We start from the raw sequence: 26,173 nt of genomic DNA on the forward strand, positions 1-26,173 counted from the left end.
AATAGGTGAAAAGGTCTGTCAAGATTCAAAGCATGCTGTTAAATTCCAGCGTTTCTGATTAAGTTTTACAATTTAAAATCTTGTCTGCTTCTGGTTAAGACATAGCAGTTGTTTTTCTTCCTCATGTGGGTTTATATTGTCTTATTCTGTAGCCACGTTTGTAGAAACATGGAAACACAATTAGATAGTGGTCAAGAACTAATTGAAAAATGCAACATTCATTAACAGAATCTTGGATTTTGTTTATTGCGCTATGGTTAACAAACTGTAACAGAATTTCAAGCTCTAAATGAATGTATGTTTTTAGTACCTTTTTGTTTGAAACATGATATTGTTTTAATGCAGTGATTTAAACCTAAAAAATTAGGTTTATAAACACAGGCTACCAAGAATTAGAGCATTGGTTGTTGCAGACGTCAATGGCATCTTTAAGGCAGTTTTTCTTTCTGCCATTGATGTCCTCAATGACAGGAGTCATTTTCCATTTCATTGCACCTGGAGATGTTAGTGTCTGTGTTTGTGAGGCATATGAAAAGTGCAATCTACAAACAAATTAGAAAATAGCATAGATAATATTTCATGTTTTAATTTCACTATGTATTAGTCAAGTCATAGGTCTAGAGGCTCTATTAGCAATGGAAACTCAATTAGCATCAGTCATTGATTTGAAATAGTACGAGCCTATTTTGCAATGAGTTCCACAAGTTGCTGATTCTGCAAGAAACATATATACAGTAGTAGCAATAACATGCACTTTAGGCATGTTTTCCCATTTGTTTTCATTTTCCATTTATTCTGTCTTCTCCTTCAGAAATGCACTAGGTTTGAAATGGTCATTACATTTTTTTTCTGAGTTACAGCTCATAGCATTTACCTGCTGTTTATACAAAATATATGTCCAGATTGGACATATGGTCAATCTGCTCCCCCATAGTAGGATTAATGGATCCTGAGACAGGAATAATACCCATTGACCGGAAGATTGGTAATGTAGCTCACACCCATAAAAAGGAAGACAAAACCAAATTAAGTAATCATAGATCAATAAGCCCAACTTCAATGCCTTGTTATGGATACAAAAAGTAGAACTAAACTAGAGGAGCACATGCATTGCAACAGGATTCCAAGTGATAGCATGGATTTATAGATTGCTGATGTTGCTCAATCAGCTTGTTAGTGTGGTCTGGACAAGTAACACTAGTAACAGATAGAGAACATATGGCAGTCCATTTTATGTACTTATGATTTTATTATCACTGACTCACCACAAGAAGCCAACACATTACATATGTTTGGCAAACCATTAAGGTAAACTTAAAATTTAGTTAATGTGTTCTGCTGCTTATTAACCCAAAACCATACCACATATCTAAGAAGCACTTAATTTTAAAGTGAAATATGCTTTTATACTAATTCTGTGTATTAAATTGTCTTTTTTATATTATTTTATATATTATATTAATTTATATTAATATATTTATATTATATGTATAAGCTTACAGAGCAAACAGATGTGTCAGTGTGCATGAAAGGAGGATGTGCAAGCATATTTTATCTCTACAGTTGCATGGCGCTGAGGACTTTTATGACTTTTGGTAAAACGTGAGTACCTGGAGAATATGTTGCCTGGCCTGTGTTGACAATCCCTTTGACATTGTTTAAGTAATACAATAATTGTATAGATACCCTGTAAATCACATATTAATCAACTGGATGTCCTGAGTAAAGTGATTTGTTGAACCTGACTGAGGATGCAGCCAAATACAATTCTCTAAGTCATGCAAAGGAAATTAGTTGGTTTGCACTCACTGCATCGCTGCGCTGGGACCTTCACAAAGGAACCATTCAGAGTGTCCAGATCAGGTTTAAAATAATTGTTTTTGTTCAATTGCTCAGCAGCTTTTTTTTCCCATTTTGCACAATGAGTTTAAAGGGGTTAGCCAGAGAGTTAGTCTAGTTGATAGTAGATGATTTTCCCCTAGTCATTAATGAGCACGTTCGGACTCCACAATGTTTTATGAGATGTAAACAAATAGTACATTATGTCAAAACATAAAAAATAATAACTCCATATAGTTAAACGTATTAACTAAGAAAGAAAGGTCTAACAGTGTCTGTTAACCTACCTCTCCTCAGCCAGGACAAATGGTATCAGTGGAATATCTTGCCAGTGTTCTATGGGGTTTTTTCACCTTATTGTTCATTTAATGCCTGTTGTTATCAGGGCACTTATTTATAGAACCTTTTGAGTGAAGACATCTTTCCCCAGTTCTGCACATAATGTTACTAAAGACATTACTTTTATTCATAAGTACTTCAGCTGAAAAAGTCTTGCTCTTCACAAAAATACCCACATACTGTATATCTCTTTTGCTATAAAATGTGTGTCACTGAGGCCTTTTTTATACAGACATTTACCTTCCAGAATTAGTTCAGAGAAACGTGCATTATTATTAATTTGTCTGCATGACACCATTATCAAAGGCCTCTTATGTTTGTATTAATTTTTACAGTTGCAAATTTTGAAGAAGATTAAGGGTACTACATCAGTGTCCTTCCTGGGCTTTGCGCCCACAGCCCTCCAGTCCAAAGTTATAACCACTACTCTCCACTGCTGCCACAGATGAGCAGCTGTACATTATGAAATGTTATGCTCATGGAATAACATTACCTAACAACGGTTATTAAAAAGTGTTTTAGTAAATGTCACAAGGAGAGCTGTTTTGCAGTAAAGAGGTTTGCAACAGGTCTCAGTCAATTGCTGGCACAATTAGTGGATACAGCAAAAAGGTGTCTTTTTCCTTCAAAAGAGTAGTGTAAATATCTTTTTGAATAGTCCACCGACAAACCTCTCATGTACTCCAGGCCTCCATGCTAGTCTACACTCCATGATCCTAGTGAGAATTGCCAGTCAGTCTAGCAATCCATAGAACCCCACTGTCTTCCTTCTGTGCCCCCTAATGATTTCCTTTATTATCTCATGGTATTTCTGTATTTGCCCTCTCTCCTTTTTAAAAGAAGTGAATTACTTCCACCTCTCCTCACTTGTCAAAATCAATTTGCTTTCCTATTATCCACCAACTGGTTTCACAGCTCCCCCAAACCCCCTCCCACTTCCACCCTCTGTGTTCCTCCAACTAAACCCATGACACGACCTGCACTTCCATCAAAAACCCAATCAAGACCCTCTGGTTATTTCTCCATTCTTCTTGAGAAGCTCCAGACACTCACTTTCCTGGACTTAAAAACAAATCAGAGACAAACAGAAGCAAGTGAGCACAGATTAAGGTCTTTTTTATGTCAAATAAAGGCCAGTTCACCTAACCACATGAACCAGGGTGAACCAAGCTGTTTGAGCTTAGCCCCCCATGCAACGCCTATAGCAATTAGCACCCCACTAGTTACAGTACTGTGTATGTTAATTAGGAGAATGCTCAATTATATCAATTGATATTTGGTTCCAAAACTAATTATCCAAGTTGCACGGTATTCTTGTTCAGGTCTTGCTTAACGGGCGGAGGGCACTAGGCGGTGACAGATGGGATTTGAACTTGGCTCTCGTCTCCCACTCTCACCTCTTTTGCCCCTTTTTGGCTGTATTTGTTTTTTTAAAAAAACTATCTTATTTGCGACGTGGTCACCAGTCTGATGCCAAGCTTCGAGAAAAGGTCCTTGAAGCGAAAGAATTAAGGGGTCCTCTAAGTTTTCAAATCAAATTTAGAAAAAGAAGACACTGCACTCTTGTGCAGTCAAAGAAAAAAAAAGGAGGAAAAGTATTTTTTCTGGAACCCTGAATGTCTAGAGCATGCACTGCTATTTGAATAAAGAACTGTAATAGTGTCGGGTTTACGTGTACCGCTTGAGCACCGACAGAGCACTTCTTTTCCTTAGCCAGGGAGTGATCGGTGTGTAATCGTATCGTAAGTCGAGTCTTCTCCGCTATATACAAGGTCGGGTTCCCCCCCTACACTGGGGAAAAATAATAATTCCGCAGCTATTTCGCTACCACGCGAGTTCAGCGCTTGAACCCCGTCCGTGCTCTCGTGGGGATCTTAAATAGTAAACCGATGAGCCTCAGGTGCTGTAGCTGCGCATTCCCAGATGTCGCGGAGTAGGGAGTTTAGTGGGAGGTGTGCTCCACTGTCACACACTTATCAGCCAAAATATTAAGAACCCCAGTCAAATAAATAGACCTTCTCAGCCACAGAAGCTGTTTGCCGGCTCTACAGGACAAGAGAGCTGCCCTGGCCAGAACAACCACCAGATCACAATTTTACTGGAAACAGGTGGAGCTGATGGAAACAGTGGAACATTAGGAAACAACTAGATCAAATGCTGCTACTCTCATCACAACCTCACAATCCAACTTCAGTTTGATGAAGGGGAACAGATTTGGATGCAAATATTTCAGAACCTTGTGAGACGATTACATGCTTGCCCTTTTCTGGCTGTGTCTGCTTTGTGAATGGGCCAACATGATAGGACATGACAGTTACTAATGTTTAGGTTACAAAGTGTAATAATTCAAATCAAATATGAATTTGAATTAGATATTTTAAGAAGAGCTTCCACTCAGCCTTTTCCCCACCGGAAAGGTCCGTTTTTGGTATTGAAACACTCATCTTTGCCAGCTAATGTCAATGACGATATGTGACAACAAAATGTATAGATAGAGGCTAGGGCTTTCACAGGGTTTTCATTAACTGTCTACCTTACTTTCTCATTTTTCTGTACTCCTCATCTGGAATTGCAAGATGTTAATCAACTCATGTTTATTGCTACAAGCATCACTGTGCGGTTCTCCTAAACTGTCTCACAGCACCAGGAGTCTGTATCTACTGATGACACTGGATTTCCAGGTGCCAGGCATATCACATTGGATTCAGCTGGGTAGCAGGTCAAGGATACTCTAATCAACTCAAGCCAGCCCAACCCTAAAGGCTTTTGGCCAATTGTGCCTGCAGCATGGGGTCCTGGGGTTAACCCAGACACAACTGGATAAAGATCATATGTGTGTCCAGATGTCTGGACTACAGAATTAAACAACAATTTGAATGCAGACCATTACTGTTGGGGCCATTTGGAAGCACCAAACTAGTTATCTCTTCATTTGCAATTGGAGTTGTATACATAATCACCTTATTTGCATAAACCTGTTAACCCAAAGTCAACACTTTCACAGAAACACATCAATTGCAGAATTGTCATAACTGTCTACAATAGAGGAATTGTAACTGTTGCCTCTGACTTTTAAGAGGTACTTCATTATTAATCCATTTGGCAACTGAATACCAGATCTAGAGTGAAGGATATCTTGATGTCGGACTAAATTGCAGGTTACGGACAAGAACAAAAAAACATACTTTTCCATTTGCAAGTCAGAAAGATTATTACTTTATAATAGAGAGTAGAGTTGAATTAGAAGCTTGAAGCAACCAATTAACATTAAAAAATAGAAAATAAATTTGATCCATGCCTCCAAAGGAAGTATTACATCTGGATTATTATTACACTGTTACACTGTTGAGTCAACTTTATAAGAATGAAAACAAGGTAGTTCAAGTAGGCACCTGTGTCAGCATGCATAGCCTTCAAAAGAACAAGTAAAGGTTTATTCCATGCTGAGAAGAAACACAACATTTTCTTCGGGCTCCACAGCTAAAATGTTGTGTTTCTTTTCTTCTCTTTTCAGCATGGAATAAGCTTTTACTTGTTCCATAAAAACATGCTGATAAACTGAGGTACCAGCTCAGAATGTGCTGTTGATGATATGGTATATACCCAAACAACATGCTGTTGTTACATTTCTATGCCCAGAAAAATACAGTATTGTCTTGTCATTATTTCTTAATGTGTTGCTATTGACATATTTATTGGTTATATTCAATAGAAAACTCAGAAGTGTTTTGTAGTGTGCATATTTAAAATATTCCACCCCACAGTTTTTTTCTGTACTTTCTTTGTTCCTTTGTGTTTGTCCTCATAAACAGCACTCTGACGCTCATTGAAGCAAAAACCTTTTAGTTACATTTCAGGACAGCCTTGGCTGTTGTGTAGTAATTATAATTTGTTCTCTCTCCTCCTCATTCCACAGTCCGGAGGTAGCTCTTTTTAATTCTGCTTCATGGATCTTTTTCAAAAGATATGAGACCTAAGGACCTCAGAGCCCGTGACCTAATCATGAACTCAGCTTGCTAGCCTTCCACTCAACAATGATAAAAAGAATCTTCTCACATGCTTACGTTATGTTCTTTGCTCACTTTTGTGAATGGCTGTTGCCAGTTTATGTTTTATAGTGAATGTTAAAGAACTTGAGAAAATTGTGCATATCTTATATGGTTTGTGAGACTTTTTCTAAACCATTCTGTAATGTAAAATCTCATAAACCACACAAGATATACATAAAAGTTCTAGAACAATCACTATAAAACTTGATAACAAAGTGATTTTTAGACCCTATTTGCATTACAAGAGTATTTGTAAATATCTGTCGGTATCCACTTATATCCAGTTTAAAATAGTTGTTTAATGTAGGCTTTAAAAACATTTCTAACCTATTCATTAATTTTCTAATTAGAAAAAGACACAATTAATATAAATCTTATATTTATATTAGTAAAAATAAGGAAGACTATAATGGTAAATATAGTAGTATATATTGTATATACATTGACAAAACTGGAGGAGTCAATATATGTTTTGTTATTGCTCAGTCTGAGGTGTTACTTGTCAAATTCCCTAGATTTCAGGTTTTGTCTAAAGTATGTGATTTGAGCTGTAAAATTGTTTCTTTTAGTCCTTCTCCTGGATTAATTGTATTTTAAAAAACAGAGGATAATCTTTGAGTGTCTGGGTGTAAAGCCAAAAGCACATGTACAAGCCTTTTCTCCTAATTAGGCACAAAGCACACTTTAGAATAAAGTTGATAAAAACTGACATGAATCGATTCTTTCGTTAATGCCACTTATGTTTATTAAGACAAGAGCCCAGCAAAGACCCTTCAGCACAGATCTTACATTTAACAGTTTGAGGTCAGATTCTATCCTTGGCCAGGGCAGCCCGTTCACAGTCTCACACGTTACTGTCAAAGGAGAAAATGTTGGAATCTGAACAGAGGTCAGAGTGGCGAAAAGAGAAAAGAAATGGGATAGAAAAACTCAAAATCTTGCTTTTCTGTGGCCTTGTTAAAAGAGATAAACTGTATGTATACATATCTAGTTGTATAAACAGTACAGTAGGTTAAAACCACCATAGATAATTTTTGCAGACCAGTGTGTTACTTCCTGCTTTATTAGCAATGATTTGTACTCATCACTCTATGGTCTGTATCCAGTGACTTACTTCGTGTCCTGAGGGAATCTTTGCTAAATTAGTATAGGCTGAGAGGAAATGACTGGACACTTGATTATTGTCAAAGGCAAAAATGATTATTCAATTTTTGTCACCTCATCCTTTGAGTTATTTCCATGATTTAGCAGAATAATGCTACAATTGCCACAGGTATTTACTAATTTACTAAAATTATTGCTATGGGTCAATATTTTGAAAGTTTTTAATGAATCTTATCTACAGAAGGATGCTCAAGAAACACATATACCAAAATTAAGGAAAAAATAGTTATGGTAGCAGTTCAATATTGGTGGTATTTATTCCTCAAGTTTTAGTAATATTTTTTTTGTAATTGGGAAGCTAATTTTCTTATTTGCTACAGTAACATCATTCTCATTAGAACTTACTATTTGTCCTCCAAAATAAGAAATTAGCGTAAAAAGGAGACTTTCAGTGAGAAACAGTAGGCCGCAAATCTTTGTTTTGTTTTCTTTCCCTAAATAGTTCTAAATTTATTTTATGACTGTAACCAAAACATTTTGCTTGTAGAGTTCAAGACATTTGCTAGAATAGATTGTTCATGTTCCATCTTGGCATGTTAATCCTTTAATTCCGTTGCTTGGTCAAACTCTAATAATGGTAAAAATTCTAATAATGACAAAACAAGACAAAGACTATAAAGGCCTAGCATGCATACTACTATGGTTTTAACTTGTCTGGGTGAGGAAACAAGAGTGCTGATCTGTGATCAGTGCTGTCTCATTCTCTCAAACAAATTAAAAAAACACAGTGCAGATTTCAAAACCTGAGCTAAACGCAAGCTGGTTTAGCTGCAGCTTTACTCGTAACTAAAGAGAAGCACATTTAATTCAGGCTTGAGTTGGTTTGAATGAGTAGATTTGAACAAGCAGTGCATGAGAAGCAGGTGATTCAAGTGACAGAATGTGAATCAGGTGAACAGGTGGCAGTACTAGCAGCAGCTAACAGGGCTAATTTGAGATTGTAACTGTTTGGTGGATACACTGGAAGGGTATCCGGATGCAGAAACCAAAAGAGAGCTGCTGTTTGCTGAAATTTGCTAGATGTAATGGATAAAAAAGTACTCCTAGCTGATGCCCGAGAAAGAAAGAATATCAACCACATACTGTATGTGACTGTATGTGACTAGAGACATTGGGAGAGGAAAGAGTCAAGGGTGAACACCAACTAGTAGGACACCAGCTAAAGTAGGGGTAAATTGGGTGGGGAAACCCATTGTAGTACTAGTCTAGGCCACTGGTGCTAGGGACAGTGTTAGGATGAATGGGGATGTCCAATCTGATGCAGACTGACGCCATGTGCTCACACCCTCAGAGTGGAGTGGGAGTTGGCAATCATGGAATCCTGTGGGGAAAAATAACATACATAGGCTGAGGCTGTTGTTGTGATTGGTTGGACATTTGACCATAAACAGAGATGAAAGAGGAAGTTCTTAATAAATTGGATTAGAAAAAGAGAAAAGGGAAGAGAAAAGCAGGCAAAATATTGCCACAGCTGTTCAGTTTCTAGAAGGCTTGACAACATCTGGAGAACTGAAAGAAAAGTACAGATTCCATGACAGTGGCAGAGCCACTTGTTTTTGTTAGAAGGTTAACATTGAAAAAGCAGAGAGGTGAGAAAGCGACTCTAATCTTCTCTTGTAGGAGATTAAGGAAATCAACATAAAGTCCCAACAGCACCAAATGCGACAAAGTGACAGAGTGCTAGAAAAAGATTTGTACTATGTGAAAATTACTCCTTGTTTTAAAAGAAAATGTAAGACTCAGAATTTACTTTTTTTGCCTCCCTTTAATCCATGAAGCTACAGTATTATAAGCACCAAAAGAAACACATTTCTCTATGCATGTACATCTTAAAAAATAAAGTGTATGGATTTTGGATATTGATTCAGTCTTTCTAGTGTCATTTTGATTACCTGATCAAGCCAAGAGAAAGACAAGAAAAATATGCACAAAGGAACCAATATGCTACACGTACCTAAATAATAACACCTTTGTGCCATCAGTATATTAAAACAACATTTTAGGGGGATTCACAAGCAGTTTACCTCTTAAGAAGTAAACCAGTGTCACCAGACATCAGCGAGTGTGGTGCGGATCTGCACAACAATACATGTAGTTGCATACAGCTGACCATTTCATCTTGATAGTCTGACAGACTATGCACTCCATTTGTAGTGAATGATCACAACACATTTGAATGGCACTACATTAATCAAGTCCTGAGACTTCACTTGCATCTCCTCCTGCATGCCCAATGTGACATGCCAACATTCCAGAAGGACAGAGTACTTCCTCATGCTGCACATGTTACGAAATTAATCCCACAGGACCATATCTGCCAAATGATGCAAAATATGTGCAGATGTACAGCTTGCATTGCTGCCAACAATGGCCAAACACACTACCAGCCTGTAACTTTCTATGTAGACCACCCACCTGTTGATCAGCGCTGTTGATGACAAAAGGAATTTATAATGAAAAATTGGGAGAAATGACAACAGCCAAGTTCAATCAGTCCAGCTGTCAGTAATTTTGTATTTATTCCTGACATAACATCTTCACATTAAAATTACAAACACTATACGTTAGCCCCTCTCTCCCTTGCATTTGTCTTTTGCACCCTTCCTCCACCCCATCTCCATCTGCAGTAACTGCTTGGTAACTCTTTGCTTTGCATAGGGATGCCAGTCTCCTCTTCCTATAGCGAGGGGGTTGGCCCTCCGCCAAGCAGGTTAAGCTAAAAATATTACCATGACTAACACACTCAATAAACCTTTTCAATATACCTAATTCTTGGATGTTGTTATTCCCAGTGAAATCACAATCAGCATTATGAATTTACCCATGTTATGTCTGTTGAATAAAATGACAGTGCACCCTGTACATAAATTGTCATTTTCCTGATGATAACTGAATTTGTATGAATTTATTATAGTTATAAGTGATAAACCCATTTTGATGCTCAATATATTAGATATTTACTTGGAATGGATTATACCTTCCCTTCACAGTCAGAAGGTCACAAAATGTTCTTCCAATCCTCCCCTTGTTTAGGCACCTACAGTTAACTGGTCCTGTCTGTGCCGGATAAAACCCAGCCATCATTTCAGTGGAATTTGATAAGGCTGCTGTTGGATAAATCAAAATCAATAGCTCAGGTGAATTATAGAAGCCTTTGAGCATTTTATGTGTCTATTTTAGGTCTCAAAAAGCACATATCGAAACTTGCAGATGCCCGTCTTTTTAAAATTTTCACTATCAATTACAAACTCCTTTAAGCACATCTTAGAAAATCAGTATATGCTATATCAGCTGTATTATAAAGCTTCTTCAATTTGTTTCTCGTAATCATTAGGCTTCATACAAAAGTACATAGAAACCTTTCTATGTCGTCTTTTTGCCATTGTTGTGTCAATGGATACTTTATTTATAGTTTGTTTGAACTATGTTATAGTAGGTAGCTGTGTCAGCAAGTCTAAGCTGCAAAGGAACAGGTAAAGGTTCTTTCCTTGCTGAAAGGAAAATAAATGAAACAAGGTTTTCAGCTGTGGATACTCATAATACTCTGAATACTCTACAATTATACTGCTTAAGAAGGCAAAGGCTGAAAGAAGGCTGGAATTTGTGTCTCTTTTCTTTTCCTTTCGGCAAATAAACCTTTACCTGTTCTATTGGAATTCAGAATGACTTGTGAACATAGCTGATACTGGTGTATAAAGCCAGAGCTGAGCCAAACAAGAGGTCACACAGGCACAATCCTCAGTAAAGTAAAAGAGTTTATTGTCATATAAAGGATCCCGAATTTAAAATGCCTGGAACTAGTTATTAAATATGTGTCTGAGCATAGACAGACATATATAGTTATTTATATTGCTTACTCTATTTCTGATAAGAGGTGTTTAGCTGTAACAAGGCTGTCATTAGGCCATAATCATTTTAGCTTATGCATTTCAGTCAGATTTTGTCTTCTCTGCCTCCCACATTAAAGAAAATATATTATATGCACAATTTCACACTCAATATCTTTTTTGTGTTTTTCTGTCTAAATTTAATTAGATAAATAATTTAGAATGTTGCTCTACATGCTTTTTAAAATGTTATTCTGTTCTGTTAGCTCACAGTTCACAATGTTGGTCTCTTTGCTCCCTCTTGTGGAAACACTTGTTCAGGACACAAAGACATGCAACATACCAGATTCTGGAGGATGAAGGGAATTCGACTCAGGTAGAGGGTAATCATTTGCATCAAACTATTGATTGCAAAAGTAAAAAAAATCATGAGAACTGTTAAAATGACCATTTCCATGTGCCAACGCAGTTGGATAAACACTCTTTATCACTTTTTATTAGGTATTAAGTAATTACTTTTCATTCTTACCTTGTTGCCAGCAGCCATATCACACCTGGAAAACCACTGAAGCTAACAGGTATGAGACCTCCCGGGACCTGAGACCTCCAGTAACAGGCGCTCACTCTGCGGCCTGTGTGTGGCTCCTAATGCTGCAGTATAGTGGCGGGGACACAAAAAAGGCGCTGCCCTTCAGATGAGATGTAAAATGACCTGTTGTCATTAAAAATCCCAGGCCATTTCTTTAAAAGACTAGGGGTGTTACCCTGGTTTCCCTAGTCATGGCTTCCTAATAATCCCCATCTATGAATTGGCTTCATCACTCCGTTCTCCTCCCCACTGATAGCTGATGAGGGGTGAGCATACTCGTGGACTATGGCTGCCGTCACATCATCCAGGTGGAGGGAAATTCCCATTAGCTGTAAAGCGCTTCGTTTTCAGAGTGGAGTGTTCAGAGTGTTCAGTTCTAAACATACAGTAGAAGTCCTGACAGTATATATTAAGAGCTAGTGTTGTCCTAGAAGACAAGCAGACAATTTTGTTTCATTGAAATATCTTTCCAATATAGTTATTATGTTATACCTAACATAAGGTAAAATCCTAAAAATCTCATAGCTAAAAAGTGTTTTTCTAGGGTTTAAATTCCTTTATTTTTAAATATTAGTGTTGTTCTTATCTATCAATGGGAAACAATCTTTAAATATTCTGATTCAGTTTTAATTACATTTTAGACTAAGCTTTTTAGTAATTATTTAAATGACAATCGTGATTACTCATTTATCACAATACTATGCCATCAGTGAATGACTTGGTAACAATAATGTCTGTATTTTAATGTATCTATATATGAAGTAAAACAATTTCCTATTTAGTTATAATATGAAGTAATATGAAATGCATTTATAGTCAAAAATAACCTATACTCTATATATATATATTACTTGCCATATTCACCCTGATTTAAATTTGAATACGCTGATCAGCAGATACAGTACGTCTATATCACGGAAATGGAGATACCACAGCAGGTATCCTTATGGGTGTGAGCCACTAGAGGGCGTCTTAAGGAGGCTCCAGAAAAGAAAATAAATTCAACGATGCGCACATGAAATCAAACTGGTTTCAATTAGTTTCACTATAGGCAGAACACGCGGGAGCTCAGGAGAATATGTCTAGTCTTGTAGCGAAATCAGGCAAGTCTGTGATAGTGGAGAGCGCAAGTCTTTGGTTAGTTTAGTTTTAGAAAAGGCACTGAAATGGGTCACTGGGATTAAACCTCAGTACTCTGTCGACTCGATTAGAAACAGGTGTAAAGGTTTAGCTCCAAAAAGAACAGTAAAGCACCTGTAGTTAGAGATAAAGGTCCGATGGAAATAAACTAGTCTCACCCTTAACATAATTTGCATAATTCCGAGCCCGGTGAATGAGACTGTAGGTCGTAATAAAAAACAGAGGGAATATCTCGAACAGTTTATGGTTAATAGACCTAGGTGAACTTAATTGATTTAATCTGAAAAAAAAACACTACCTCACATCTTTAAAAAAAATATTTCCAAGTACATTGTTTTAGGGTGGTACTTTATAAATGTTTTAGATTTTAAGACATAATATGAACTTTAAAAAATAAAAATGAAAAAATCAGAGTGTTGGTGGACAATTTTTATTGAAGTGCAGTTTTGATATCAACAAGATTTAATTAAATATAATTACCGCAAATTCTTTACAACTACATTTGGGAGGGAGACCTTCTTGGGAAAACTAAGGTTGCTGCTGGAAGAGGCATTAGTGGGGCCAGCAGGGGGCGCTCACCCTGTGGTCCATGTGGGTCCTAATGCCCCAGTATAGTGATGAGGACACTATACTGTAAACAGGCGCCGTCCTTCGGATGAGACGTAAAACCGAGGTCCTGACTCTCTGTGGTCATTAAAAAATCCCAGGGCGTTTCTCGAAAAGAGTAGGGGTGTAACCCCGGCATCCTGGCCAAATTTCCCATTGGCCCTTACCAATCATGGCCTCCTAATAATCCCCATCTATGAATTGGCTTCATTACTCTGCTCTCCTCCCCACTGATAGCTGATGTGTGGTGAGCATTCTGGCGCACTATGGCTGCCATCGCATCATCCAGGTGGATGCTGCACATTAGTAGTGGTGGAGGGGAGTCCCCATTACCTGTAAAGCGCTTTGAGTGGAGTGTCCAGAAAAGCGCTATATAAGTGTAAGCAATTATTATTATTATTATTATTATTATTATTATTATTATTATTATTATTATTATTATTATTATTTGCTGAGGAAGTAGAACCCTATGTGACAGTTGTACAGTATGTATTTTCCACTAGATGTCAGAGTTGCTGCAAAGATGTGTTAGCTCTGGCGCTGTTACTTCAACAGGTATCTTTACCGCTTTTGCTTGTCCAGAAAGGGGATTTTAGGTGCTCTTCTCAATACGGTGCTTTATTGCAGATAAAGGAGAATCTTTAGATAAAATATATAAAGAAATACAACTCAGAATCACCCATAATACAAATGTCATCTGTTACCAGAGGCACAACCTGTATACAAAGTTACATATTGTTCCATGCTTCTCCACAGCACAGGGTACAAAAAAAAAGGTCTCTAATGTTTTCACAAAAAATAATTATATGTTCTTTGGTACACATAGTGATACTGTAGTGTCCAAATATGTGTTCCATAATTCAGATGGAAAACATGAAAGGTGATGTTTAATTTTACAGCTAATTAGCTTTCAAAGTGCTAGTTTATCCATTGCCAAAGTGAGGAAAATTAATTTAGAAGATGAAAGATTGTCATGACAGAGCTGGTGAAAGGCAGAAGACAGTAGATTGTGGGGTTATAGCAAGCCTTGCATTCAGCGGGAAGTGGAGTGCCGATTGCAGTAGTCTGGGCAATCACTTTCCCAGTGGGAAAATCAAGAACAAGAGCCTAGTGTGACAGCGTATAGATGACAATTCACAGGTGTGTAATATTAATCTGCAGGTCAGACCACTTGGTGTCATCTCTGGTTCCAACATTGTGAGTCTTCATAATTCCTGGATTGCCTTAGGAGTTGTACTTCAAAAAACAAAGATGACAACTTTAAACTATTTTAATGTTTTTTAAGTAGAATAACCCATCATTTTTTTTTCTTTTTATGCCCAGACAATATGGAATTCCCAATTGGAATAACCTCACATGTGACCCTGGAACCAGCACATAAGGGATCATTTTCCTTAAGGCGCACTGTCACACTGTCCACCGTTTCCCACACTGCAAGACCCTAATTTCCTACAGCAAGACTGGCAACGAGTAGAGTGTACAAGAGGCTCACACACAACACAGGTTCACAGACACCTGGCGTGTGGGTTCCAAAGTCAAAAGTCCCAACGGAGTGTAGACAATTGTGTATTGTTGGATGAGGAATCACAGTACCCGTTGAGTAATGACATACAGTAACTCTTCCCCAAATGGCAATGTGCAGACCTGAACAAACACGTTTGTTGCTCAATGTGGTGGTCAATGTGATTCTCAGTTGTTTGGAGGGAGGTGCTGTGATGCTCTGAAGCACAAACACCAAAGTGGCTCAAGGGAGCTGATACTGATGTGCTGTCAATGCATTAATTACACAAGCGAACACAGCAAAGAAAGTTAAAGTTAAAATAAATTGTTTCAAATACAAGTTAAAGCAATGTGCAAAGATGCAATATATAATTATATATTTCCCATAGTCATACATAACACAGGTGTTAGTAGTAGTGAGTTGGCAGGGGTAACAAAAGCCCTGATGTGAAATGCAGCACATTAACCTTCAGTTCAGCAAAGCTCTTTTCACTGTCTGAATGAGGGATCTCTTTTGGAAGCCTTCCGGAGAGCAGAGACTCAGTGTGCAGAACAAAGCAACAGCCAGACATTCATTCTAATTGACTATATTCTAAATAATGACACCATTCATTTGTCAAGAGCTGCTGAATTTTCTGAGCTCCATGAGGCAAAGAGAAAGACTCATATCCTAATCAAGTTTCCCTCAACAAGATTTCTTTCATATATCTGTAATCACTTTACTTGGGCCCACTTCAGCCATACTGTAAGCTCAAAGGTTGCAGCCCCCAGAGGAGTATAAGCAGTTATAGCACATATATGCAGGCTTCTCTTTTTTCACCTTCAAATGATAAGAGATGGGAATGATTTTACTTCTTGAATTGAACTGCAAAACAGAAAAAAGTCACCACCACTGTGATCGATGTTTCTTTTCACCAACTATAATAGCCTTTTTTTAAAATAAGCATCAAACTGTTTTAAAGAGCTACTTAGAGACAGAACAGGCAGCCATTGAATGTGTAATAATTCAGAATTATACCCTGTATATTAGGTTAAACACATTTCACTGCAATTGTGTTGATTCGAAAGGGCACGGTTGACTTAAGGTAAAATCTGCCAAAAGACAAAGACACACAAATACAGTAGATGCAATAAACAAAGCACGCAGCCACACTGAGGACTAATAGCAACTCAGTTAAAATTTCCTACAGTCAAAAGGCTTGTTTGATGCCTCAATATAGACAAAAGTACCACTTACCAGTTGGACTTTGTGTAAAAGCGTAGCATTAAACTTACTTTATTAAGTCCTGAAAACTGAATCAACTGGATTCCAATAAAATGTCAGTCCAGCAAGATTACAGTCTTTGTTTTCTCCTCTAAGAATCCACAGGCTGGCAAAAGAGATTACAAATTCAGCACTACGCCAGTCCCAAACACACTCTCAACTTCCTGCACACCAGTTTAAGTCATCTCCTTCCATCTCCTTCCTCTTTCCAGCACTACACTCCACAGAACACAACAATTAAGTAGCACCAAAGGTTGTACTAGAGAGAGTTGTCTCATAGTAGTCAGAAGTGATAGGTGTTACTTCTGAATTAATCATCATAATCGTGGCCATAGATTTTTGGACAAGCCTATGAAGATACAAAGTGATTCAGGTGTTGAGCCATGTATAAGGAAGGCAGTTCTTGTCTCCATTAGATCTTGATATACATTACAATAAAATGTTAGTCTGTGAATAGAAATTATTTACTAGTGCATAAGTAACATATCTGACCTTGAAATAGATTTTTGTAATCAATTCCAAGTGCAAAAGATGGCCTTGTTACATTCCAACTTCAACGATCAAATCATGATGTGACATCACAAACCCTAAACACAGGTTGTAACCCTGTTCCGTCCATAATATTTGCAGCAAAAATGCAGCAAACTCCAAACGTCAGAGTAACAACTCAGCCTGGCATGCTCACCTGGCTAGCTATACCTATGCTTACCTGCAAAACTGCTGACAGAAGCTAAAGTACAGTATATTAATTGTTAATCAATGATCATCAATGAAATGTACTGTTTAGTTTAATAGGTCCTGTACTGGTATCTCATATACTTGAATCATAAGTTATTCGAACACTGGAAAGCTTTGTAGATAGATGTATAGGTAGTTTTGAGCCTGATTAATAATCTCTAGGGAGACATTGGTGTAATTGAAAAGTAGTCCCCAGTGGTGATACAAAGAATGGAAAATTGGCCTCAAATGGATGAAGTCTAATGAAAGTATGCGTACATACAAGTAGAAAGGGATTGAAGTACTATCTTTGTAATATTTCTGATGCTGCACTTAAATATTTTTTTTAATCTTCTGTGAATTCTTCTATGATTCATAGAACATAATGGAGTCCTCATCAAACAATCATGAGTATTTCTTTTGTCAGTTTGTTAAGTATGTGGCACTCCATTACAGATTTACCCAAAATTGTAGAAGGTTGTTGTGACACAATAAAACAACTACAAAACAGTTTACTAACTGTCAAACCTGTTTGCACAACGATAAACCTTTTCCAAAGTTCTGTACACCGAGTGCTATACTGCTTCTGTTAGCATTTCTAATAATGTTCTTTGCACTTGTGGCCATGGAAGGAGCTTAGTTGATACTAAAAAAAAGATTGAACATAATCATTAAGCTGAAAACATTCAAAGGAAGTCAACCAAATCACCAATTAAAATAGAGGTCAGGCACCACACACACAAAAAAAACATGACTGCAAAATTCAGATAAGTTTTCTTCATTTTTGTGTTTGTTTCCCATTTTTTTCCAGCAGTATTTCTGATGCTCTTTGTGCGGAGGGCCATGACATGACTGTCTTGAAAGGAAGGATGATTTTTTTGTTTGATATTAAAATGCATTAGTCTATGGTGTGTTGGATTCTGCGGCTGAAGATAATTCTGTGACAAGAGACTTACCTAATTAAAAGGGGCTATACATGTGGTCCAATTTGTTTTAGGAAGTTCAAAGCTCAGGTAAATTTTAGTTCATAAACTGTAATGGCACACCTTTTGATTCAGGTAACAATTGAGAATGTATAGTTATGCTCCTTATTGACAGAAGGAGTTGAAGTACTATTCCCCTTGTATGTACCAAGCTCACATCTGTGATTTTATAGGAATCTTTGAGGTGTCGAATGTATGAGTGATGTGTGAAGCTTGCACTAGCATGGTAAAGCACATACAGCTTTGCAAATAGAGCAGTAAAGGCAACTTTATTGAAGTTCAGTTCCCAATTCAGATAGACTAACATTTAGTCTGCCCAGACACAAACATGTCTGAAGAAATCAGAGCTCCTGCAATCCAGTGCAAAATCTGATGTCTGTTTTCTAACTCCAAATTAACACCAGTAAAGCTTTCACAACAATGCTTTAAAAGTTATGGATTCACACTTTGCACTGCTATGAAAAATGGAGGAAAGCAAATTAGTTTGGTAGCCTTCTACTCATCTGGGGTTGCAACAAAAGACTTTAAAGTACCCTGATGAGACAGTTGGGGTGTGTGTGTGTGTTGGGTGAGGGAGGGGGGATGCACAACTTTTATGATTTACTGTTGAGGTGATATAGTGCTGAAAAATATGTCATAAAAGAATTAGATTCAAAAGGGCTTCTGTCTTCGTTATTGATGAGAGCTAAGAGGAAGCCAGATTGATTGAAATAAAAAAAAAACAAACAAGCAGAAAATGATGTGATCAATAGGTTTGATCAATTAAATTAAGTTTTTCAATGGGGAAGAATGATTCTGTCTCCAGTATTGACAGTTGTGGTCAGAGCAAGGAAAGAGCACGGACAATCAATCGTTTGCAGAAAGCAAACATGTTCACACCTAAATTCTACTGAATGGAAACTTCAGTGGAAATAGTTTCCTCACATGTAGAACTATACAAAAAGGGGTATTATTGGCCAGTGTGAGATTGTTTACCTGATCTGCTGGTGGATTTCAAATGCAGGTCTGAAGAATAATTGATCAATGCAGACATTGTGAAAACTGCAAAGGGTTCAAGGGACGGAGGATACTTCAAGGATAAACGGGCACAGCACCCAAAAAAATGGCACTTACTCTGCAGGCGGGAATGACAGAAAGTCACACCGTGTCCAAGAGTGAATAACCCTGTTAACACTATGAAAAAGAACACCTTTGATGTCGGGGAAAGCTGTCAGAGCAAAAAAATGTGAAGAGCTTAGCAAAGAAAATACTAATGAAAAAAAGCAGCCTCGAAGCATTGGAGAAGCCAACCTGGCTTAGAAACACATTAACAATGCATTACAGATAAGAATTAAATTTGAAATTTTTTAATTCGTAACACCCCTCCCAACCCCCTGGCCTACGTTCTTTCCTTATAAAAAGCTGAAGAGACAGCCTTCTCTTCAGTTTTATAAATCCCTGATTTACTTTGGTGGGAACTATTTAACAAATAAAACTTCCTTTACACTGGTTGCCTCAGGGTCAGCATCTTGTTCGACTTATTTGTACTAATTACAGAGACAATGTCTGATGAGACAGCTGATAACATCTCTCTCTCTGGGCTGCATCTTGAATGTCTGTCACAAGGACGGCTGATACAGGAAAGGGGTATAAGTGCGTGTGGGTCATTATCAAGGGATCAGGGCTGAGTTTTTGAAGTTTAATCAATGAAAGCTCATCTCTTGTTTTACAGAAAACAAAAGGATCCAATCCAAAAACACAATTACAAATTTGCGTCTGTGAAATCCAAAAGGAGGTCATTCCATAAAAAAAGCACAGTATCTAAATGCAGAATCTAAATGCATGTGCTCCGGTGTACAGAGATCTCCTGTGTTTATCTGGATTTAGCCAAGTATCTTCCTTTTTGTGTCACTCAAGATCAGTGGCACAGGTCACTTTCTGCGCTGATGTGTTAAGTGAATCAGAGCATTACTCTTTTCCTTTTATAATATCTCTATCTCTATACAGTTTAGCAGTGTTTATTTTTTATTATAAAATCATCATACATTTGAATCGGTTTAGTGATTTGTGGTTTTATCATTCTGTAATGATGAAGTTTTAACTCTTTGCAGACAAAATCTAAAATCCAAATTTGTAGCTTTACTCAGTGTTTGTAAATGCAGAAAACCACCCAAACATCATGAAAATCTAACTTCATAATGAATAACAACACTCAAAATGAAATAGTGGGAAAATTCGATAGTAAAGATTTGGTTTAACCCTCATGACTGAGGCCCAACCCCCTGGCCACAGGAACACAAACCACCACTGCAGAATTGAAAGAGAAAATAACATAGAGAAGTTGAAAGACAGAGAAATTGGCCCTCTGGAATGAATGACTTGAACTGTTTGACTCCTTCAGGCCATTAGATAGAAAGCTGAAAGAAGGTTCATTTACAGACATTAGTATCTGATTGAATGTAGGGTTCGGTTTGACCCTGATGACCACTGTTAAAGATGTGTAATGAGGTAGCTGAGAATGCCTTGATAAGCATTCTCTGTTACCGGCTGCTGGGAAAGATGTGCCTATCCAGAAGCTGAGGTGTTTGATGGCAAATCTAGATTTTCTGAGAATTTCATACTGAAAGACCCCACTCTCAACCAGGGCAGCGCCATGGTTTGGCACACATTAAAATTTGAGCACTGGAGTTTAGTCCAGCAGACTTTATCATAGACTTTTTAAGGTTTTATAACATGATCTTCAAAAACCTTGACCACACTATTTCGGTGCAGGCCCCAAACACAAGTCAATTTCTACACACATAAGAGATGTACAATTTTCAGCCCTTCACCAATTATCCAATAATTACACAATTATCACCCCCCCCCCCCCCGTCTATATATTCAAATTATACTGTATATATATAAGGATTAGAGACCATTTTGGTAGCCTTTAGTGGCAGGTCATCTGTAATTGCAGTCACTTCTTAGGCCAATCTACCACACATGAAACCAACTCAAAACACCACAAAGCCATGTCCCTTAATGAAAAGCAAATCAGTGGGAGACACTTCTTGAGAGATTTGAAGCTGGAGATAATTAAGCAGTGGTTCCTAAGGACTAATGTTAAATTTGATTTTGACTGGTTTGTTTTGATTCACCAAAATGTTAACATAGCTATGGATAGGATTCTGATATCAAATGAGCAGGAGTGAGCACATGTACAGTATTTGAAAGATGAAAAGGAAGCTGTGAATTCAGGTTGTCTCAACAAGCCAAATAAGGCAGGAAACAGTGATACTGGGGTACCAGATCAAACCAGTAGTAGATCTAACATTTAGCCAAAATACTTTCTGAATGTAGTAGACATTTAATTTGTAAGGACATCCCAAAGTGAAGACTCTTGTGAAGCAAAATAATTTGTGGAGAGAAATAGACTCCCAGAGGGATCCATAAAGAAGAAAGAAACTGAATTCCGCTCAGATAAACTTTAGTTATAGATGACCTGACTTTAATTTTTTTGCTATGCTTAAGGAGAAGAAGGTGGTACGGTTATCAAAAAAGCCAGCTGACATTATAATAAAAGAAAATTGACATTAGAGAAGCAGGGGAAAGACTGGAAACACTTCGAGGCAGTCCAGAAAGAACAAAGGGTTCTTAGGAAAGCTAAGGGTGAGATGCAACTGCTGGTAGAACAGTATTTTGGGCCAGGTGGAGGTAGTGGTGGAAAGGATGGTTCAGAGAAATATGGGATCTGATTAAGGAGAGATTGGGCAAGGATCCATATTAGCAGCTGTACCCAAGTTTGTGAACTTTTGAAATTGGAAACAAGAGAGAATCAGCAGTACTGAGATGTCCTGGGATGTGATCTGTAGTGATTAGGAAATTGTCTGAAAAGAGAAAGTTATTTGAGACTACAGACGAATTTAATGAGCTGAGAAATTAATCTTTCTTTATTGATGATATCTACAAATGAAAGGTTATCTGAAAGAATAAGAACTATTTTTTGTGTTTCCCAATTGTGGCCCCCAAAATAGTGACCATGACATTTGGAAACAATTCAAATGAGGTAGATGAATGTTCAGATGGAGAGAGAAACCAAAAGGGTCTTCATAATAACCTTCAAACAATGGAAGGGGTTGCATCTAGCAGATGAAGGAAAAGGGGGAGTTTATAATTATTTAGTAACATTCATTATGGCATTGGTGATATTTGCTTTGAAATTCAAGCTCCTGTTCTGGTTTTATATATATTTAATATAGTATAATGGCATGATTCATGATAGAAAAGAGCTAGGAATTTGGCAATTAATGAACAGAACATAAGAATAGCGTGGGGCTGACAAGTCAATCATCGTGCACTTTTCACAGTTAAATCAAAGAGACCAATCCAGTGTTGACTTCTGCCATATGCAAGACGTCTAACAGACTCAGGGTGAGAGGTAGCCGAATGCAGATTTTTGCAGGAAGCTGGAGAAGTAAGGAGAGTGAGAACAGCAACAGAAAAAAAATAAAGAAAGGCCAGAGAGTAAATAGTGGGTGAAACCGGGATCAGAGTGAGGGAATAATTTGGAAGTAAGGTGGGTTTAAACTGAATGAGGTAGAAAGGGGACTCCCAGTGAGCTATGTTGGATGCCACAGGACTGGAAAGAGAGATGATTTTGTAGGACACCTGTTGTAGGAGCAGGAAGTAGGACACTGGATAGACCTGGGCCTGAAGAGTGTAATCCAGTGCCACAGGCACAGAATGTATTGCAATAGAGCTGTATGATATGTCAGGGCTGGAGGTAGAGTAATATGCAGAAAAGAAAGCAGAAATGTGCTTATATTTGAGAGGAGGTAAATTCAGATTTGAAGTTCAGTGGGTTGGGTATTTGGTAAAGCTTGAGGATTCTGAGCAGAAAAAGATTTTGTTTGAATTGAGGGATGGTTGGAGCTGACACCAGGTCAGGCTGGACATCAGGATGCAGAGAAGACAGCAGGAGAGCATTGTAGGATGCCTGTAGACTGAGCTGAAAGCAGGACACAGGACTGCCCAAAGATTGAAGATGAAGTGAATGAGACTGGGAAAAATGAACCAAAATCAATGATTTTTGGCAAAGTAGAACAGCGGAAAGAAAGAGCAGTAATTAAAATGAGCAACATGGAAGAAGGGGGTTGAGATTCAGTGATCTGGGGTTTTAGGAAGTGGAGTGAACAGAAAGAGTAGTAGACAAATGGCTGTGAAAATGAGGTTTGATTGCAGGTAAGGCTAGGAGAATGCAGGTAATTATAGGTTTTCAGGAAATGACATCAGTAATGGTTACATAATGGTTTGGTTACGTTAGGGCAAATGAGAAGAAAGGTGAATTTAGCCACTGTCATCCCTCCCAAACATTCATTGTAATCTTATATTTGTCTGTTTCTGCAAACTTGTGTTTTATACCACTGGATCCTAGACATTCCTGAAAAGCAAGATATATGGCTGTTTACTCACAATTTATGTATTCTCAACTTACGCGGTAGCAGCTTTAGACCCCGGAAAATAAAAATTATTGAAAAATGCTTTGTTCTCTGAAACATATAGTATTATTTATATTTTATATCATAACATATTAAAATATATTAATATATTAAATACATGATATTTTACATTACTGTAAGATGTCATAGGGTTTTTTTTAGTTCTAGGGTAAAATGTAAGTATATGTGAATTTGGCTTTATGCACTACTCACATCCCTTTACCTCTGTGTAAGTTTTGAGCCTATTGTATGCATTACAACATGCTGCCCACCATGGACCCAAGAGCATGGGCGTCACAATCCAAGTGTAGTGGTCAGCGCTTTTGCCAGAAGGGCTCCGCTTTGCAGGGAAGGAAATAGAATGGAGAGTCATGGGCAGAGCAGGCTGGTCAGTCTGCACCTGAAGCCGTACAGCACAGGGTGCATGTGCCTGGGGCCATCCTCCAACAGGTGTGCCAGGTGCTGGGCTGGGCGGATCACACGCTCCTCAGGAGGTCTCCTCCAGAGACCAGGCCAAGCTCGCGCTGTCAGGTCTGGGTCCGGTGCAGAGTATCAGGGGCAGGCAGGCTGGAGTGAAGTCCTGATGCAGGAGAGTGTAGACAGGGCTGGACACAGGGCAGGCAGCGTCTGCACCTGTAGCCGGGCAGGACAGGGTGGATGTCATCAGGGTGGTCTGCTGGGAGGTGTGCCAGGTACTGGATTGAGTGGAGCACACGCGTTTCATTAAGGATCTCTTCCAGAGACCAGGCCAGGAGAACGCTGGGCAGGGCTGACTGGGGAGGAGCTCCTGAGACCAGGCCATTACAGAGAGCCCACTGAGCAACCTAATGCTGTGCAGGGCCCCAGCCACACTGCCACACTCGGCAGGCTGGACCGACTCTGGAAGGCACAGTGACAGTCAAGGTTCTCCAGGCAGAGTCCGGATGTGTCGAGAACTGGGAAAACAGGAACAGAGAGGACTGTGCTGGGAAGCGCTGGATAGTGGTTTGGAGGTGAAGTAATGCGGGATTGCCGTGGAGAAACTGAGCAGGGTTTGAATACTACACAGCCCCTGAAGTTGTGTTCTTTCTCACTACAGCCAGCTGCAGCACATATCTTTTCTCCTTTGCAATTAGCGGAGGGTAAGCAGGAGGGTGGAAGTGTAGCCCACGCCCACTAGATCTGCAACAAGCCCCACAGCTTCACAGCAGGACAAATGGAACAATATAATACTAATCTTTTTATTGTCATTATTATTCTTAATTTATTGTAGAACTGAGTTCATACAGCTTCAGATAAACATTTTTATAACACTTCAAACCCATATGGAAACTAATTGCAGGAACTAACGGTTTTGAGCACTTCTGTAATTTTAATACCTGCAGTGCAAATCATCAAATTTATAAGGTAGCTAAGTCAAGAGCTTCTGTACATTAGGAAGGCATTTAACATCAGAAATCATTTTAAAGTACACAACACGTTGCTTTCGTTAAGCAAATCACTGCATTAAAATTAATGTGAAAATGAAAAAAATGAAGGCAGTGGAAGTAAGATTACTGTGTCTACCTAAGCTCTTGCCTCTGAGTATCACCTATGTTCAGCTGCTCTCCATAATACATAAGAACTCAAAGTCAAACGTTATGCTAAACAGATTGAGTGAGAATTAAAAAAGACAAATCCTTCTGTAAAAATACATATTGGTTGTAGGAAGGCTTGCAATGTTGTTAATGTAGAATTCTATTTCTGAAAAAGACATAATCTTACTACAGCTCCCTGATGTTTATCAGATTTCAGGATTTAATTTTTAGATGTAGGATAACCCCCTCCCCCCTTCACAAGAAAAAACAACATCTAATACGAAAATGTGATCAGGAATGTTTATTGAGAAGTTAGGCATAAGAAGCTTTGATTCAGTTCTCTTGGCTGAGAGTCAACTCCCTGTCTGTAGGATGAGTAATATTGAGGATTAGGACCTCAATTAGGACCTCAGTGTAGAGTGAGGACTTAACAGAGTGGTAGCTACTGGATGGAGATGGGGTGAATGAGGGACAAAAGATGAACGCAAGTAAAAGAAAAGGGCTTGCTTTGATTATAACATTTGTTTGTAAGGCGACTGTTATATCACAGATCACACACAAACAGCGTGAGCACGTTTGGCACACGTCTGCTGATTATTTTGCATCTTACGTAATGCCTTGGGAAGGTAGTGAGCCTTCAAGGCCTCTTTTGTGCCGTAACACAGTATCCCCACATTTGCACGACAGTGTTGCATGAACTAACACTGCATGCTGACATAACAACCCCCCCACCCCCAGAAAACCAACAACACAACTCAACACAACAGCCTAGTGGAAATAAGAAGATATTTTGTAACTCTGCTGGGAGTAATGACGAACAAACAGAAGAGAAGACAAAGTCCTTGAAGCAGGCTTGTCAAGACCAGATTTAGGCTGGCCACAGAGGACGAGCTACAGGGCAATCACCCCCAGGAAAGGGCCACACTACTGGGAAGTCTGCATCACCTGGCAGTGGCAGTTCGACTAGATGCTGACACCTTGTGGAGGAGACTGGCATGCCATCACGATCCGTCAGAAAAGCGGAAGGTAGCAGTGCCCACTTGTTCCGTTCCCTGCATAGGAGAAGACCAAAACTACTGGAGCTTATGCTCGCGACGAAATCTACAGATCGGAACCCAGTTCGATATGGCGACGTGAGGTG

The sequence above is a fragment of the Lepisosteus platostomus genome, chromosome 6, assembly GCF_059453375.1.
Source record: "Lepisosteus platostomus isolate fLepPlt1 chromosome 6, fLepPlt1.hap1, whole genome shotgun sequence".
Lineage (NCBI taxonomy): Eukaryota > Metazoa > Chordata > Actinopteri > Semionotiformes > Lepisosteidae > Lepisosteus > Lepisosteus platostomus.